The 5,000-nt window shown below is 37.8% G+C and overlaps 1 protein-coding gene across 5 annotated transcripts in view; it reads right to left on the bottom strand.

The window, feature by feature from the left end:
• Positions 1–5,000, bottom strand: part of LOC138045965 (uncharacterized) — a 315,585-nt gene that overhangs the window by 13,403 nt on the left and 297,182 nt on the right. For 2 of the 5 annotated variants that reach the window (XM_068892607.1, XM_068892608.1), the window contains exons 1-2: positions 4,223–4,322; positions 3,087–3,183 (exon numbers count right to left, since the gene is read on the bottom strand). The exons of 2 other annotated variants lie outside the window; for them this stretch is intronic. The gene's annotated coding sequence lies outside the window, so the exon portion shown is untranslated. Of the gene's footprint in view, positions 1–3,086; positions 3,184–4,222; positions 4,329–5,000 lie in introns of those variants that run through there. One more of the 5 variants, XM_068892609.1, reaches the window with a different exon arrangement.

Genomic DNA, 5,000 nt, shown 5'->3' with positions numbered 1-5,000 from the left:
AGACAACACGGGATCTGTTTATTGGAACAACCGACATCAGTTGTTCAATTAAATCTTGCCTTAGATGCATTGAGTAAAAGGGCATTTTGCTTTGGCAGTCCAAAGGGGAAAACAATTCTGAGAATCTTGCAGGTGATGTACTTCGATTATGACACAAAGTGATTAAACAACATGCTCTGAACCTGTGCAAATGTTACTCCTATAACTCAAGAATGGCAAAAAAGAAAGAATACCTTTAAATTTTAATGTTGTCGTGGAAACTTGAACAATTGCATGCTGCAACGTTGAATAATTCTGCAGAATGTGACTTTGGAAATTTCTAGATAACATAAACTGTAGAACGCAGTTGGGTAGCCAATATCGTTACTTTCGTCTGCCTTTTACGATCACAAATAGGCTACTGAAATAATCTTACCGTTTTGTTCCTTCCACCAGTCGACGTCAGAAAACTGTTCAAAAAGCCTAACAGTAGCTTCGAATCCGGCCGCACAAACTTGAAACTACTTCACATACAGTTCTATGTTGAGTTGGGCGAAGCACTGAAATCACTGAATGGGAGGCATAAAAACACTTTTGTTATGCAATTCTTGTACTGAATCGAGGCATCTCATTGCCCATTTGTTGGAGCTGTAACTGTGAAATTTATGCACTCGCTACATTCGTTGACTAAATTCCATCAAAACAAAAGGGACCCTATAATTTGCTTTCTTTTAATTTTCTGAGAAAATGTATAAAAGACCATTGTCCTTTATTCCTAATTCGTACGAATATGAGCTTACAAGTCAAAGGAAAATTAGAATCTTCATTTTTCAGCTCATGTTTAAGGGTACTGAACTGATTTCAGCTGGTTTTTTTTTTTCAAGACGTTTATCCCACAATCACCCAAACGAAACGGTTGAGTCTGAGAACTGTCTTCCTTGTTATTAAGTAGATTACAGATTGCTAACAAGACAACTCAGGTTGTTTGCGAAAATAAACATTGAAAGAGAAACATTTGGTAAAAGAATTTTGCTTCACTTGACATTTTCTGAGATTACTAGGGGTCTTTTTCATGCGGGAAAGACAAGCGTTGACTGTTTAATTTAATATATTTGCAATGCACCGGAAAATAGACAAATCTCTGCTGACGACTCCAAGGTGATGCGTACTTCGAACACAAAAAGGTACAAAAACATAATCTAAAACAACTGAACGAGTTAACTGGTAGTTCCAATATGAATGCCAAAGGCTGCGACGATGAGACTTTTTAGTTTTTGATAAAAGTTGATGCTGCTGCCAACAATTTATCCATTTCCATGATGCTATCAGGCCGGTTCATAACTCTAGAAGTTTTCACAAGCAATGTTGTGTTGGTGGCGTTGTAACTGCCCGAAAAAATATGAACGAGATAAAGGGATTTGTGTCAAATAGTATCGTGATTTTAGTGTGCCAGGCTTTGCTGTATGATCTCCAGCACATAACCAGACAAATATTAAACTGACCTAGCCTGACCTAGCCTTGTCCGAAGGCTTGGCAATTGCTCCGTCCGCAGGAATTTTAAACCAACTAAACTTTGCGAGCTTGTAATAAATGAGCTTCTCGTTTGCACTTTATTTAAAATCAGCTGATACCGAGGCTATAGTAGGTATTGGAAGAAAGGACTCGAATGATTTAGCAAACCGCCTGATATCATCGACCATATATTTCGAAGATAACATGGTCTTTGTATTGCCACTTCAGGCTCCCTTATTGGGCTTTACGTTGTGTTATATTTGATGTCGCTTTCGAAACAAAATACCCGGTGTGCATTGATTATCAGGATAAAGAGGACGTAATCTATGTTTTGGAGACCTATTGTAGTATTCTTCGAAATTCGTCCTTTCTTGGAAGAAGTGAGCATATTACGACATAAATCAGGGAAGACAAATGTTCGTTATTGCTCGAATTCTAAAGCAATAGATTTTTAAACCTTTTAATTGGTTCCATGTGAAGGGAGCCTACCCCGCCATTACGCGTAACTGTTTGCCTGATCACTAAATGTCTTCCTTGTTATTGAGATCTGGGGGCTTGTTTACCACCCTGCTAGCAGAGCCTTTCTCTTGCTTGCTCGATTTTGGTAAAGAAAAAGACAAAAGGAGGCTCTGCTCGCAGGGTGCTTGTTTACGAGAATTGAGAACAGAACTTGCAAGTCAAGCAATAAGTAAGCAACTTTTACAGCACTTGACATTTTCCTCGGACAAAATGGGATCTGTTTAACTGGAACAACAACATCAGTTGTTCAATTAAATCGTAACGCAAATGCATTGGGTAAATGGAAACTTTTCTTTCGCAACGCAAGGTAAAAAAATCTCAGAACCTTGCAGGTGATCAGTGTGTTTCGCTTAGGACACAAAATGATTAAAAACATCTGAACCTGTGCAAATTTTACTTTTACTCTTAAAAGTCAAGGCTAGCAAAAAAGAATGTATAAGTTTAAATCTTAATGCTGTCGTGGAAACTAGAAGACATAATCCGCAAGTTTTTACTCGCGATGCAGATCGTAGCGTTGCAAGTTTCGAGGGGAACCAACGAGCAAATTATTCCAAAAGCCTTTTGAGAGTATTTCTAGGCTCCTTGTAGTGTTTGAAGACTGTTTAAAGAGGTGTTTTTATCATCTAGAAGAATTTGATCTGTTCGGATATCTTAGTTGAAAATTGAAGTGTCCGAAAAGTTAGGGAATGATAGCTTCATTTCAGAAATTGCTAGCTGGACATCACCTTCTTAAAACCTCCCAGCGAACCAATTGCTCATCCGAAACTGCTAGTCGATCTTTTTAAGTGCCAAAAATTGCAAAAATATCCTTTCCGAAAACGTAAGGGACTACTTTTCTTTTCTTGGGAATCTCAGTTTTGGTGATGTTTTAGTAAAGAAATCTGTAATTGTTTGGCAACGTAGAACTGAAATATTTAGAACAGTTTCTCTCCCGAACACATATTTCACCGAAGATTATCGTTGGGTGCCCTTTAAAATTTCCACAAAACATAAACTGTAGAACGCAGCAGGGTAGCCAGTATCATTACTTTCGTCCGCCTTACACGATCGTAAATAGGCTACTCGAATAATCTTACCGTTTTTTTCCTCCCACCAGTCCGCGTCAAAAAAACTGTTCCGGCAAAAAGCCCAGCAGTGGCTCCGTCCACACAACGTCTGTTTCGATATGCAGTTCTATATTGAGTGAAGCAAAAGGGATTTTAGAAAAACACTTTCGTTATGCAATTTTTGTATACTGAATCGAGACATCTCGTTGGCCATTTGTTAGAGCAAATAACTGGGAAATTTTTTCACTCGCCACATTCCTGGACTAAATTCTCAGAATCACAAGGCGCGTTGTAATTTCATTTCTTTTAATTTTCTCAGAAAATTCGTCCTTTTATTCGTAATTCGTACGAACATGAGCTTACAAGTCAAATGAAAATTTAAAATCTTCGTTTTTTTCAGCTCATGTTTAGCGGTACAGTACTTTCAAAGCGATTTTAAAGTGATTTCAGCATTTTTTTAAAAAGAATTTATCCACCCGCAATAATCCAGACAAAATGGTTGAGTGATAACTGTCTCCTCCTTCAATCCTTGCCATGATTGCTAAGATAACCGAGGTTGTTTGCGAAAAACAGTGAAAAACAACACTTGCATGTTTATTATTGGGTAAGAGACTGATTTTGCTTTCTTTGACATTTTCCTAAGATTACTGAGGGTGTTTTTCTTGCGGGAAAGACAAGCGTTGACTGTTTAATTCAATCTATTTGCAATGCACCGGAAAATAGACAAATTTCTTTTGCTTATGAAAAGTTCTGGAGTTATGAACCGGCCTGACAGCGTCATGGAAATGGGTAAATTGTTGCGAGCAGCATCAACTTTTATCAAAAAATCTTATAGTGGCAGCCCTTGGCATTCTTATTAATTGAACGGCCAGTTAACTTGTTCCTTTGTTGTAGATTATGTCCTTGTACTTTTTTATGTTGCAATTACGCATTATCTTCGAGTCGAAGTCAAGAATGGCAAAAAAGAAAGGATACCTTTAAATCTCAATGTTCAAATTGTTGTCGTGGAAACTTGAACATTTGCATGCTGCAAAGTTGAATAATTCTGCAGAATGTGGCTTTGGAAATTTCTAGAAAACATGAACTGCAGAACGCAGATGGGTAGCCCATATCGCTACTTTCGTCTGCCTTTTACGATCACAAATAGGCTACTGAAATAATCTTACCGTTTTGTTCCTTCCACCTGTCGACGTCAGAAAACTGTTCAAAAAGCCTAACAGTGGCTTCGAATCCGGCCGCACAAACTTGAAACTTGGGCGACGCAAATCACCGAATCGGAGGCATAAAAGCACTTTTGTTATGCAATTCTTGTACTGAATCGAGGCATCTCATTGCCTATTTGTTGGAACTGTAACTGTGAAATTTATTCACTCGCCACATTCGTTGACTAAATTCCATCAAAGCAAAAGGGACGCTATAGTTTCCTTTCTTTTGATTTTCTGAGAAAATGTATAAAAGACCATTGTCCTTTATTCCTAATTCGTACGAACATGAGCTTACAAGTCAAAGGAAAATTAAAATCTTAGCTTTTCAGCTCATGTTTAGGGGTACAGGACTTTGGAACTGATTTCAGCTGGTTTTTTTTCAAGAAGTTTATGCCACAATCACTCAAACGAAACGGTTGAGTTTGAGAACTGTCTTCCTTATTATTAAATATATTACTGACTGCTAAGACAACTGAGGTTGTTTGCGAAAAAGAAACATTGAAAGGGAATTGAAACATTTAGTAAGAGAATTTTGCTTTACTTGACATTTCCTGAGATTACTATGTTGACTGTTTAATTTGCAATGCACCGGTCAGACCGGAAAATAGACATATCTCTGCTGACGACGATAAGACTTTTTGATAAAAGAATACCAGAATGCCAGAGGCTGCGACGATAAGACTTTTTGATAAAAGTTGATGCTGCTCGCAACAATTTTCAAAAGCGATGTTGTGTTGGT

Source organism: Montipora capricornis, chromosome 4, assembly GCF_036669925.1.
Source record: "Montipora capricornis isolate CH-2021 chromosome 4, ASM3666992v2, whole genome shotgun sequence".
Lineage (NCBI taxonomy): Eukaryota > Metazoa > Cnidaria > Anthozoa > Scleractinia > Acroporidae > Montipora > Montipora capricornis.
The sequence above is the reverse complement of the archived record's forward strand: the minus strand, read 5'-3'. Positions and strand labels throughout refer to the sequence as shown.